The following is a 14,690-nucleotide window of genomic DNA, read 5'->3' on the forward strand; positions in this document are numbered from 1 at the left end:
TCTAGTTGGCCAAACAAAACCCAATACTCGGAGAGACTTACAAGGATATCAAATCATGTATAAAAGAAATCAGCAAAGACTCAAATATATATCATAGATAATATGATCACAAATCCACAATTCATCGGATCTCGACAAACACACCGCCAAAGAAGATTATATCGGATAGATCTCCATGAAGATCATGGAGAACTTTGTATTGAAGATCCAAGAGAGAGAAGAAGCCATCTAGCTACTAACTACGGACCCGTAGGTCTGAAGTGAACTACTCACGAGTCATTGGAGGGGCGATGATGATGATGAAGAAGCCCTCCAACTCCAAAGTCCCCTCTGGCAGGGCGCCGGGAAGGGTCTCCAGATGAGATCTCGTGGAAAAGGAAGCTTGCGGCGGTGGAAAAGTATTTTCGAGGCTCCCCTGATTTTTTGCAGAATATTTGGGAATATATAGGCCAAGGATCTAGGTCAGGGGGCCGGCCAGGGAGGCCACAAGCCTGCCCACCGCTGCCTCCCCCGTGGTGGCGGAGTGGGGGGCTTGTGGGCTCCCTGGAGCCCACCTGGCTTGGCCCAAAGGCCCCCTGATCTTCTTCCGTTCAGGAAAAAATCATTTCGGGTTTTTTCTTCCGTTTGGACTCCGTTCCAAAATCAGATCTGAAAAGAGTCAAAAACATGGAAAAAACAGGAACTGGCACTTGGCACTGAATTAATAAGTTAGTCCCAAAAAGTATATAAAAGGTACATAAAACATCCAAAGAAGACAAGATAACAGCGTGAAACCATAAAAAATTATAGAAACGTTTGAGACGTATCAAGCATCCCCAAGCTTTAGTCTTGCTCGTCCTCGAGTAGGGAAGTGATAAAGAATGAATTTTTGATGCTTTCATACTACCTAGCATGGGTGTCCTTTGTAATTCCTCTTATGTGACGTGAATGTTCAGATCCATTAGATTCAAAACAATAGTTTGCTATTGACGTGGAAACAATAATAATTCAAGCAAACTAGCAAGGTAATCATGAACGTTCAAAATAACAAGGCCAAAAGAAAGTTATCCCTACAAAAGCATATAGTCTGGCTATGCTCTATCATCATTGCACAACGAATTTAAATCATGCACAACCCAGGTATTTGCCAAGTAATTGTTTCACACCTTTACTTTCTCAAACCTTTTCAACTCTCACGCAATACATGAGCGTGAGCCATGGTTATAGCACTATTGATGGTGTGGAATGTGGTGGAGGTTGCGAGACAAAAAGGAGAAGATAGTCACATTAACTAGGCATATCAATGAGCTGTGGAAATGCTCATCACTAGATATCAATGTGAATGAGTAGGGATTGCCATACAAATGATGCACTAGAGCTACGAGTATGTGAAAGCTCTTAAAGAAAACTAGTGGGTGTGCATCCAACTTGCTTGCTCACGAAGACCTAAGGCAATTTTGAGGAAGCCTATCATTGGAATATACAAGCCAAATTATATAATGAAAATTTCCCACTAGCTATATGGTGGTGACAAAACGAGAGACTCTCAATCATGAAGATCATGGTGCTTAATATGCACAAGTGTGGAAAAAGTGGTAGCATTGTCCCTTCTCTCTTTTTCTCTCATTTTTTTATTTGGTGGGCTCTTTGGCCTATTTTTTTGTAGGCTTCTTTGGCCTCTTTTATTTCCTCACATGGGACAATGCTCCATTAATGATGATCATCACACTTTCAACTCAAAACTTAGAGCGACTATGACTCTATATGGAATGCCTTCGATAGTGTACCGTGGCAATGATCTAGCATGGCATAGACATCAATGGAAACATCATGCTAGCTATCTTACGATCGTGCAAAGGCAAAGTAGACGTGGTGACCATGTCATGGTGGTAGTTGCATGGCAATATATCTCGGAATGACTTTGAAAAAGCCATAATAGGTAGGTATGGTGGCTGTTTTGAGGGAGGCTAATGGTGGGTTTTGTGCACCGGCGAAAGTTGCACGACACTAAGAAGATAGTGATGGTGGAAGGTGAAAGTGCATCTAAACAATGGACTCAACATTAGTCATGAAGAACTCATATACTTGTTGCAAAAGTTTTATTAGTAATCGAAACAAAGCATTCAACGCATACTCCTAGGGGAAGGGTTGGTATGTATAAACCATCGCATGATCCCGACCGCCACGCAAAGGATGACAATCAATATACTAATCATGCTCAGATTTCATCACATAGCGGTTCACCATACGTGCATGCTACGGGAATCACTAACTTCAACACAAGTATTTCTAGATCCACAACACCTTACTAGCATGACTTCAATATTACCATAACCACAACTCAAACTAATTGAGATGAATCAAACTTCTCTAACTATTCAATGCACATGAAGGTGGAAGTTTTCGTATCCCTTTGGATAACTACCCCTTTTGAGACTACTTTCAAAGCATAGATCAACTACCAAGCCACGCACCGTTGTGCTCTAAAATATATAAGTGAAGCACATAGAGCAAAAGTATCTAGCTCAAAAGATATAAGTGAAGCACATGTGAGCTGAATTGTCTACCAAAAGATATAAGTGAAGCTCGACAAAATCACGGTGTGTGCATGTCTCTCTCTCTTGGTGTGCAGCAAGGATGATTGTGACACAACAAAAATAAAAGACTCCTATGATACAAGACGCTCCAAGCAAAAACACATAACATGTGGTGAATAAAAATATAGCCCCAAGTAACGTTACCGATGGATTGAAGACGAGAGAGGGGATGCCTTCCCGGGGCATCCCCAAGCTTAGGCTTTTATGGCATCCTTGAATCTCTTGGGGTGCCTTGGGCATCCCCTAGCTTGAGCTCTTGCCACTCGTTATCTCTTTGTCCATAAGAACTTCACCCAAAACTTGAAAACTTCACAACACGAAACTTAAACAGAAACTCGTGATAACATTAGTACAAGAAAGCAAACCACCACTTCCTTAGGTACTGTATGAAACTTAAATTCTACTTGTGCTGATGTTGAGTTACTGTGCTTTCAATCTTCCATGGCTAATACCCCCTGATACTATCCATAGTTTCATCAAAATAAGCAACCAACACAACAAAAACAGAATCTATTAACAGCAGACAAGTCTGTAGCAATATGTATATTTCGTATACCTCTGGTACTTCTAAAATTCTGAAAAATTACGACATTCTGAAGAATTTATGTAGAAATATAAGAAAAAATAATCAACTCAAAAGCTTTTACAGAAAAATCATGAAAATTCTTTTCGTTAGCACAAAGTTTCTGTCATTTCCAGCGTGACCAAACGATCATCCCCAAGACTAATCATAACTGTTTTGCATGGCACAAACGCAAAAAGAAACACAAAAAACACAATCATAATGGAATTATGAAAGTGTGGGAAACACAAAACAGAAAGAAAAAGGATAGATTCGTTGGGTTGCCTCCCAACAAGCGCTTTTGTTTAACGCCCTTAGCTAGGCGAAAGGTGATGAAATCACGTATAGTCATCTTTGGTGCTCAAACCATAGGTAGCCCTCATCATAGATTCATAAGGCAATCTTAGTTTCTTTCTAGGAAAGTGCTCCATGCCCTTCTTTGAAGGAAACTGAAATCTAATATTCCCTTCCTTCATATCGATGATAGCACCAATAGTCCTTAGGAAAGGTCTACCAAGAATAATGGGACATGAAGGATTGCAATCTATGTCAAGTACAATGAAATCCACGGGTACATAGTTCTTATTTGCAACAATAAGAACATCATCGATCCTCCCCATGGTTTCTTGATAGTAGAATCCGCAAGATGCAAATTAAGAGAACACTCTTCAATCTCATGAAAACCAAAAATATCACATAAAGACTTTGGAATCGCGGAAACACTAGCACCCAAATCACACAAAGCATTGCACTCATAGTTTTTGATCTTGATTTTGATAATAGGTTCCCACTCATCATGAAGTTTTCTAGGTATAGAGACTTCTAGTTCGAGCTTCTCTTCAAGAGATTTCATCATAGCATCTACGATATGCGCGGTAAAGGCTTTGCTTTGGCTATAAGCATGTGGAGAGTTTGCAATGGATTGCATCAAAGAAATGCATTCAAACAAGGAGAAATTATCATAATTGAATTCCTTGAAATCCAAAGTGAGAGTTTCATCACTACCCAAAATTTTGACTTCTTCTACTCCACTCTCCACACCTTTATCATCAAGATAGGTGGACTTCGAATCATTGGGGCGTTTTTTAACCAAAGTGGATTCATATCCATCCCCTCCATAAGTAGGTTTGACACGCGAAAACAAAGATTCAAGAGGAGACACACCAAGCACTTTAAGATCTTCATGATTTGCATCACTAGAACGCACCCTTTTAAACCATTCATGTCTAGCGCGAATTTGGGTGGTTCTTTCTTTGCTCTCATTCATGGAGATACGCATAGCTTTCAAAGTTTCATCCAAGTTGACCTTGGGAGGAGCGCATCTAACTTCCAAAGCATTAATATCACAAGACATCCTATCAACTCTCTTAGCCAAATCGTCTATTTTGAGTAGTTTTTCCTCTATGGACGCATTGAAAATCTTTTGAGAGTTGATGAACTCTTTGGTATTACTCTCTAAATCAGAGGGTAATTTGTTGTGATTTCCATAAGTGTTGTTGTAGGAATTGCCATAATTGTTAGAGGAGTTACTAGGAAAAGGCCTAGGAACATAGTTTCCTCTAAAAGCATTGTTGTTGCCAAAATTGTTCCTACCAACAAAATTCACGTCCAAACTAGCGTTGCTACTCTCAATCAAAGAAGATAGTGGCATGTCATTAGGATCTACGGTAGCATTTCTACTAGCAACCAAATTCAACAACTCGTCCATCTTAGCACTAAGAGAGTTAATCTCTTCTATAGCATGCACCTTTTTGCTAGCAGGCGACCTTTCAGTCTAGGAGTTTTGTAGTGTCTCCTAACGCGATTTCCATGAACGTTCCACCTGAGGCGGAGTCCAAGATATTGCGAGAAGCGAAATTCAAGCCAGCGTAAAAGATTTGTATAATCATCCATAAACTCAAGCCATGAGCGGGACAATTTCTAATCATAAGCTTCATCCTCTCCCAAGATTGTGCAACGTGTTCATGATCAAGTTGCTTGAAATTCATGATATCTTTACGTAAGGAAATGATCTTAGCCGACGGAAAATACTTGGATATGTAAGCATCTTTGCACTTATCCCACGAATCGATACTATTTTTAGGCAAAGAAGAAAACCATGTTTTTGCGTGATATCGCAACGAGAAAGGGAAAAGTTTCCACTTAATCACGTCATTATCCACATATCTTTTCTTTTGCATATCACAAAGCTCAATGAAGGTATTGAGATGGGATGCGGCATCTTCACTAGGAAGGCCAGATAATTGCTCTTTCATACTAAGATTTAGCAAAGCTGCATTGATTTCATATGATTCCGCACTAGTGGCGGGAGAAATCGAAGTACTAATAAAATCATTAGTATTAGTGCTCGAGGAGTCGCAAAGTTTGGTGTTTTCAACCATGATGACTTCAACAAACAAACAAGCACACAAGCAAGCTAGAGAACCGGCAAAGGAAAATGGCAAAGGCAAAAGAAAACGGCGAAGGAGAAGGGCAAATGAAAACAACAAATGTGAAGTGGGGGAGAGGAAAACTAGAGGCGACTAGCAACAAAAGTAAATGCAAGAGAAGAGTTTGTGAGACCTACTTGGATAGATCTTGATTTCTCCTCCCCGGCAACGGCGCCAGAAATGCTTCTGATGTCAGCTATGCTGATGCACAAAAGTCCTTCCAATGGCGCCAGAAATAGGTGTGTCGACGGCACCAGGAATCCTTCAGCTGCGGCTACGCCTTAAGGGACTTCCTAGGCAAGTATGCAAAGGATTTCCCCCATGTCCTTGGAGCCTTGCATTGGTGTTCCCTTGAAGCCGAAAGGGTGATGTAGCACAACGACGGTAAGTATTTCCCTCAATTTGAGAACCAAGGTATCAATCCGGTGGAGGAGTATCACAAGATCCTGCACAAACACAAAAGCTTGCTCCCAACGCTATGAAGGGGTTGTCAATCCCTTATAGATTGTTTGCCAAGTGAGAACTGAAAGCAACAAAGTAAAAAATCAAAGTAAAAGCGTAGGTGTAAACGATGGATGTGAATATGCCCGGGGCCGTAGTGTTTACTAGTGGCTTCTCTCATGAAAGCAAGTAGACGGTGGGTGAACAAATTACTGTCGAGCAATTGATAGAACCGCTCAAAGTCGTGACGATATCTATGCAATGATTATATCTATAGGCATCACGTCCAAAACAAGTAGACCGATACTTTCTGCATCTACTACTATTACTCCACACGTCGACCGCTATCCAGCATGCATCTAGTGTATTAAGTCCATAAGAACAGAGTAACGCCTTAAGCAAGATGACATGATGTAGAGGGATAATCTCAAACGAATGATAAAAAAACCTATCTTTTTACCCTTGATGGCAACTACTTGATGTGTGCCTTGCTTCCCCTACTGTCACTGGGAAAGGTCACCACGTGGTAGAACCCAAAACCAAGCACTTCTCCCATTGCAAGAATCATAGATCTAGTTGGCCAAACAAACCCAAGACTCGGAGAGACTTACAAGGATATCAAATAATGTATATAAGAAATCAGCAAAGACTCAAATATATATCATAGATAATCTGATCACAAATCCACAATTCATCGGATCTCGACAAACACACCGCCAAAGAAGATTACATCGGATAGATCTACATGAAGATCATGGAGAACTTTGTATTGAAGATCAAAGAGAGAGAAGAAGCCATCTAGCTACTAACTACGGACCCGTAGGTCTGAAGTGAACTACTCACGAGTCATTGGAGGGGCGATGATGATGATGAAGAAGCCCTCCAACTCCAAAGTCCCATCTGGCAGGGCGCCGGGAAGGGTCTCCAGATGAGATCTCGCGGAAACAGAAGCTTGCGACGGAGTAAAAGTATTTTCGAGGCTCCCCTGATTTTTTGCAGAATATTTGGGAATATATAGGCCAAGGATCTAGGTCAGGGGGCGGCCAGGGAGGCCACAAGCCTGCCCACCGCCGCCTCCCCCTGGTGGCGGAGTAGGGGCTTGTGGGCTCCCTGGAGCCCACCTGGCTTGGCCCAAAGGCCCCGTGATCTTCTTCCGTTCGGGAAAAAATCATTTTGGGGTTTTTCTTCCGTTTGGACTCCGTTCCAAAATCAGATCTGAAAAGAGTCAAAAACATGGAAAAAATAGGAACTGGCACTTGGCACTGAATTAATAAGTTAGTCCCAAAAAAGATATAAAAGGTACATATAACATCCAAAGAAGACAAGATAACAGCGTGAAACCATCAAAATTATAGATAAGTTTGAGACGTATCAAGCACCACTCCCCAACTACACGAGAGTGGCCCCTCTTTGAATACAAGCAGAAGATCCCAAAAATCCCCATTCTAAGTTCTGGTTCGAAGCTGGCATCTCCTTTTTCATAACACCCCATGGCCAACAGGGAGTCCCTCGGCTTCCAAACAGCTAGGCATCTTCAGACCAAGCCCCAGGACACCTCAGATACGGCCAAAGCGCCCCAGAGCGCGCCAGCATGCCGTGGCATGCAAAAACTGTGCTCTGGGCACGCTGTTGGGCGCACCCAAAGCAAAGGTGGCCAGCCTCGGCGGGTTCAAGCCTCCCCCTGATGCCCATTCAAGTCCCCGACCACCTCTGTGTATCAGGGAAGGCCCAGGACCCCTCCTCCCTCGCTCTATTGACTAGAGCGACGCGTTCCCACGCGCGCTAGATCCATCTAGAAGAACATGGCCACACATGCACACTCTTCTTTGCTCTGTCTACCTCGCAGTGGGTCACGCAGGTCCTAAACCACGTCTTCATACCGTGGTTTCGACCCCGAACGCTCACTGCCCCTCCTGCGAGCAGCGGTGAAACCACAGGCGCCACCGGCTCGGTGCACCGTCGGGAGCCTATAAATACGCCTTCCCCCTCACTCGAGCACTTCCACCACTCCTCCATGTGCTCGAGATCGACCGAGGCCCCGCCGCTTCGGAGCTCCGTCGATCTTGGGCTATGGGTCAGCTCTGATGCTCCTCTCACCTTCTCCGTGATCCTAGCAACCTCAGGGAGCTTCCCCATCACCTCCCCAAGCTAATCCACGCCCGTAGCACCTAGTTCATCAGCCTCCCGAAACAGCTCCGTCGTAGCCACCTCGTCACCGGTGAACCATGGCCTCCCCGTCGACCCCTCAACGACCAGTAGGTAGGCGACGATGAGGTGGTTCCATTTCTGCCTTCGGTTGGGCTCGAGGACGTCGGTAGCGTCGCTGGCGGGCCTCCCCTCCTCTCTGTCCCGAGGTGGAAGACGACCCCGACAGGTGGGGCTCACCTGTCGGTGGCTCTTATCTCTCCCCCTCTCTCCTCTCTGCCACTGACCGCAGGGGCCCATGCGTCAGGTTTGAACCTAGCCGCGCGTGTGCGTGGGCTGGCTGGCTGGCTAGCAGGGCCGGCCCAAGCTTTAGGCCGAGCCAGGCCTGAGCCCTGGCCTCTTTTGTTTTCCTGTTTAATCTGGTTTTAAAGGATTTTTATAAAAATGGTTCCAATATATTTTTATTAGTTTTCCACCATAATTCTTCTAAAAATGAGTAGTATTTAACAGAGCCTTTGTACAAATTTTTGAGACAACTTTTCTGTTTTATAATAATTAAAAAGGCTATTTGGAATTGTTTTGCTTCTGTTAAAGTGATTTTTAAAATAATCCTTTCACTCAAAATTAGAGACAAATATTTTTAAAATAACAATATGGATTTATCAAAATTAAGAAACATTTTTAAGTGAGTTCTTGATCTGTTTTTTAAGTGAGCTACTTATTACTTCTTTATTATTACGACGATAGAAACCACGTTTGATGAAGGAGTTGGACTTGAAGGCCCCTTGAAGGCCCCGAAGATCCCGGATACTTAGTTGATCAAGGCAAGCAGCCCTTTGACCATGTTCGAGCTTATGTTATATTGCATGCTAGTAAAGCAAATACTCCCGTTGCATGTGATCATAAGTCTTCGGTAAATCATCGATATGATGTTACCGATGGCTCCTCCGGAGAACTTGCATTTTGAGCATGATCCTACCACCTATGAGGGTCATGCTAATATCATGTTGACAAGTAGAGCTAAGCATAGCAGAAGCATGATCATGATGATGGTAAAAATCAAAGGTTGATGAAAACCCCGTTGGGTGCCACTAATGCCCGAGGGTGATGATAAGTTAGGTGGCCACTTTTGGAGAAGTGGTGCACCGGGTATATTTTTGTGTGAGTGGTTTTGGTGGGATTAGATTTATGATCTGTCGACCGTCCCAACCTTACATGTGCAACCATGCTACCCCTTTATGGGACGGGGCTTTGTTGATTACTCTGGTCGGTGCTAGCAAAGAGCCACATTACTAGTGGCGGGAGTGATGTGTGGTCACTCTCGTGATGGGGTCGTGCTAGGTAGGACGACTATACCGTTTTTACGTGTTTCGGGCACACCATTGGTCCACGCATGGATGATACTATCCAGAGTCGGTGCTCATAAGACGTACATCATGTGGGCTGGGTACCAATCGAGTGGACCTCTTTGTCTAGTATCGTCAGGGGAAAGGCATTGATCGGGTACTTACCTTGCGTATGTTATATACCGCGAGTCGTGGATGACACGGAAGTTTCTCGGATCTCATGGGTGCATCGTACAACTGCTACAGAGTGTAAAACTATTCGAATGGTCGTGTCCACATTCAAGGACAATTGGATGGTGCTGCTTAAACTACGTCTAGTCGTTTCCGCATAAACCAAGTGTGTGTCTGGTGTGTTTAATGGTGTTATCTAAGATAAAGTTGATATGACCAAGTTTGGTTACTTGGCATATGAGGTGAACCCGGATTGTTCAACCCTTGGCAGATATATTGATATCGGTAACCTGTTCTTCAAAATACCATCTAGATTATGTTGCACAGATCATGTTTATTTACATTTAAGTTGCTATCCACCAATACTGCATATTACTTGTTATCCTACCAAATGCATTATCCATATCATGGGTTGTTTGCAGTACATTCAAAGTACTCACTCGCTTGCCACTGGGTATAATATTGACCAGATATGGAAGGACCGGAGTTTGGAGAAGAGTACGTCATCGGAGACGGTTCTACGAACTAGGACGTTTCCAAGTCAGAATGCCTGTTGGTGTAGGCTGATGGCATGGGCACCCGCTTAGCCCCAAGATTTCCGCTATTAGTTGTATCAGTGTGTTTTGGCTGTATAGTCCCTACTTATGGGACCTTGACCTTATTGGTCACGTGTTGTAATATTTCGATACGATGGATGTAAGACTCTTAATATTCAACATGTGTGTGTTCGGTGAGCATTGATCTCTGGGATCACTGAGCACGTTCATTCGGCGATCTTGACTCGTAAGTCGGGGTCCCCACATCCCTCCACCACCAAAAAACATCGGCGGTCCTGCTGAAATTAGACATCGCTAGGACCTTTGATAACATCTCCTCGGAGTACCTGCTAGAGCTACTGAACATGTTAGGTTTTAGTGCTAAATGGCGAGACTGGATTGCGCTACAGTTGTCCACTGCTTCGTCCACCTTCCTTTTCAATGGTGTGTCGGGCCAGCGTATCGAGCATAGACGAGGGCTGCGGTAGGGTGACCCCCTATCGACCTACTATTCATCCTAGCCATTGATCCCATACACCGTCTTCTACAAGTCGCTACTGAGCTAGGCATCATCGTTCCCCTGCCAGGAAGACTAATGAAACTTAGAGTTTCTTTATATGCCGACGACACTGTAATCTTTGCAAACCCAGTTAGGGAGGAGCTAGACAACTTGATGAGCATTCTATATAGATTTGGAGAGGCCTCTAGTCTGCGAATCAACCCCACAAAATCAACAGCCACCCCGATTCACTGTGATGGTATTGATCTACAAGAGCTCCTGAACAGCTTTGGTGGCACGGACACGGGCTTCCCTCCGCACTACCTCGGGCTGCCACTTACTCTGTCAAGGCCATGCTGTCGGACCTCTCGGACCGGGGTTACCCAGGCCCGTCGGCCTGCAACCCCGTGCGCGACCCGGCAAGGCTAGCCTGGTTTGGCCCACTGGCAAGCTCGGTGAGGAAGACCCTCGCGAGGGCCCCTACCTCGCAAGGCACGTGTCAAGGGACAGCCACCGAGGATCACGAGGGGACGAGCACAACAAGGGCGCGTCTTGAGGCCAGCCCTGAGACTCTCACAAGGCGGGTTCACCGAGAGCGACGTAGCAGGGATCCACGGCCATGCGCCTCCGCGTGGGTGATGCAGGTTGCGTAGGCGGCACAGGAGCGATTCCAGCAGGCACGGACAGGTTGGGTTTCCCCTTCCATGCTAAGAAAGCTAGGCCTGCTGGCGTGCTCCCGAAGCGACTCCCAAGGGTTATGTCAGATTTCAGGCTTCGCAAAACCCTAAGGATTCAAACACTGGGGCGAGTACGAAGGTCTCCCCTGCTCAGCCTCGCCTTGCCCACTACTCGATGGAAACGATGAAGCAGTCACTCGATGGCGAGGGTAGCACAGGACACAACAGTTTACCCAGGTTTGGGCCGTTGCGAAGCGTAAAACCCTACTCCTGCTTTTGGTGGATTGCCTCTCGCGGAGGTGGAGGATGAACTAGTACAGTGCTCTCGAGCCTCCGGAGGCCAAGTGACTAGGTATATTGTTCTATCATTTGAATGACCTCCCCTCTCAAGTATCCTACCCTCTCTATTTATAGAAGAGGCCCGGGTCCTCTACCCTCGTAGCTTCGGAGGGTAGGGATCCCACAGCGGCCAGTTTTGAAGGGGGACAGGGGAACATGCTCCCCTGCCAAAATGTGGTCTTCGCCTACAAAGTAACTGTCCGCGCTACAGAGACAGGCCCGAGGATGACGTTTTCCCTACTCGCGGGCGGCGGCGCTTTGTTGCAGGAGAAGGGAAACCTTTGGAAGAAGCCTTTGGAACCCCTGTACGCTCCCGCCTCCTTTGCACCAAAGGGGAAACAGCCACGTCCTGCCATCTGCTGCTCCCTTGTCCTTTCCTGGTGTCACCCTTGACTCATGAGGCTCGGCCTTGCCTCGGAATATTCGCCGCTCCGTAGGGGTCCTGAGGAGGCCCCCTGCGGGTCTTGACGCTGCTCATCCTCGTGAGGCTTGGCCCCTCATGAGGGCCTTGTCCTGAATGGCGTCGGGCCCGTTGGTTTGTTCGGGTGTGGTGGGCCTGCCCTGGTCCACAGGTATGTAGGTCTGGGTACCCCTATTCCCAGAACACCGACAGTAGCCCCCGGGCCTGCGGAGTGCTCGCGTTGGCTTTGGGGCGGAGCCTCGGGGGCAGCATGAGGCGCCGTGGGCCCTCAAATGCATGTGGGCCAGGCCGGCGCGCGTCACACGACTGGTGTCGGGTCCCCCTTGTTCTTTGTGATGCTATTACTCTAGCAGCACCACCTGCGTCAGCGTTGGAGACTCTTCAGGAGGAGGTCCAGAAGACCCCGGTGCTCACCCAAGGTGTCGTGGATGCGTCCTTCACCGCCCTGGGTGATGTCGCGGTCTAGAGGAGGAAGGTCGAGAGGGAGGCCGAGGGCTCCCGCACCACGTGGGAGAAGGCGCTGAAGGAAGCCAAGGCGGCCGTCGAGCACCGTAAAGAGGCGGAAACCCACCTGAACGTCCTCCAAGGAGAACAAGCCAAGTTGCACAAGCAGCGTCGTCTGCAGGGGGAGCTCAAGTCCCGTGAGGCCAAGCTCCCTGCCTAAGAGGGAGATCTGTCCTAGGAGACGAGTGACCTGAGTGCGAAGCAGACGCACTTGGAAGAGCAGGAGAAGGAGGCCGCCTCGAGGAAGGCCTTCCTTGACGCCTAGGAGAAATCTCTCGCCGCGCCCAAGGGGAGGAGAGCCGCGGAGCTGGCTTGCTTTCCTGACGCTAAGCTTAGGCTTCGCACGGCGCTCCGCTGCCTCTGCCGGGACGAGTTCGTCGAGCCTATGGCCACCCCGGAGGACGGGTTTGCCGCGCTTGCAAAGGTGCTCGCCGCGGTGCTGGATATCACCGTCGTGCAGGTGGACAAGATCTTAGACAGTGAGTGTCACTACCTCTTCTTCGCGGCTGCGACTTGCGTCTTCAGCCATCTTCATCTTCGCGAGCCGGAATTCGATCTAAGCTCCGTGATCATGTCGGTCCGTGCCGAGACCCGCGACCGGGCCGCGGAGGCAGTGAAGGGCCCTGTGGAGGCGTTCGTGACGAGGTTCGCCCGCGTCGCAGCTCCTTCGACCGGCGGCGGCTCCTCCTGATTTCCTATCCCTGTTATTTTCCTGCAATGCACATCGTGCCTCGCAGAGGCGTTAAACTTATTTGCTTTTGTATGAACTTGGTCATGGTTTGTAATACCTAAATGCTTGAATGTTTTCCTCGCCCTGTTCCTCTCATGTTTGTTGTGTTACTCTATGTCGGCATGGCACGCCGCGCGCGTACCTTCCCGTGATTGAACCAACCAGAAACCAAGGATGGTCCAAAGGGGGAAGGGGCTACGAGCGCAGTTAGGTTCCAGAGTCGCGATGCTCAGGAGCCCCCTTGACGAAGGAGCTGCCCTCATGAGGAGAATGTGGAAAATATTTTGAAACTTGGAACATCTTCAGCACTCCGCGTCGGCAGGGCCCGCCCCGCGCGTACCTCAGCACGATTGGACCGACCGGAAACCAAGGATGGCCCAAAGGGGGAAGGGGCTACAAGCGCAGTTAGGCCCCTGAGTCGCGATGCTCAGGGGTCCCCCTTAACGTATGAGTGACTCCAATGTTCCTCCTAAGAAGCCAGTAATTTGAGACTCTCAAACTCCTTCAGCACTCTGCATCGACACGGCCCGCCCCGCGCGTACCTCCCCGCGGTTGAACCGACCGGAAAGGGCGGCTCAAAAGGGAAAGGGGCTACGGGCGTAGTCCAGGCTCGTGAGTCGCGATGCTCAGGAGTCCCCATTGAAGTACGAGTGACTCCGGTGTTCTTGCTAAGGGATCTGAAGTAATTTGTCGAGCACACTGGGCTCTACGTCAGCAGGGCCCGCCCCGCGTGTTCCTTCCCGCAATTGAACCGTCCAAGAATGACCCAAAGTGGGAACGGGCTACGGGCGCAGTTAGGCCCCTGAGTCGCGATGCTTAGGGGTCCCCCTTGACGTGCGACCGACTCCGTACCTTGAGCTGTTTGCCCCACATACTGGGCGTGGGCGAAGTCACGGGTGGACTGTGTTGATCTCCTTGTTGGCCGAGGGTGTAGCTGCCGACGGGCTGTGTTGGTGCCAGCTGTGGGCACAGTCATTGGGGGACTGCATTGGTGCCAGCTCAGGGTATAGTCATTGGCGGACTATGTTTATTGCCCCTTTTTGTACCCAGCGCGGCGCATAGGTCTTCCACTAGGCGTGGGGTAGACCCCTCCGCGTCCTCGGAGGGCCCTAGGCGTATGCAGCCTTGGCTCGTTATTACGTGAGAGTGTCACGGTGGGGGTGTATATGGGAGGTCGCGAGGAAGCTTTGGCATCGCGAGTGTCCCTACCCCCGAGTCATTGGTGGACTGAGCTTCTCCCCAGCATGGAGCATAGGTCTTCCAGTAGGCATGGGATGGACCCCTCCGCGTCCTCGTGGAGCCCTAGGCGTATAC

The sequence above is a fragment of the Hordeum vulgare genome, chromosome 2H, assembly GCF_904849725.1.
Source record: "Hordeum vulgare subsp. vulgare chromosome 2H, MorexV3_pseudomolecules_assembly, whole genome shotgun sequence".
Taxonomy (NCBI): domain Eukaryota; kingdom Viridiplantae; phylum Streptophyta; class Magnoliopsida; order Poales; family Poaceae; genus Hordeum; species Hordeum vulgare.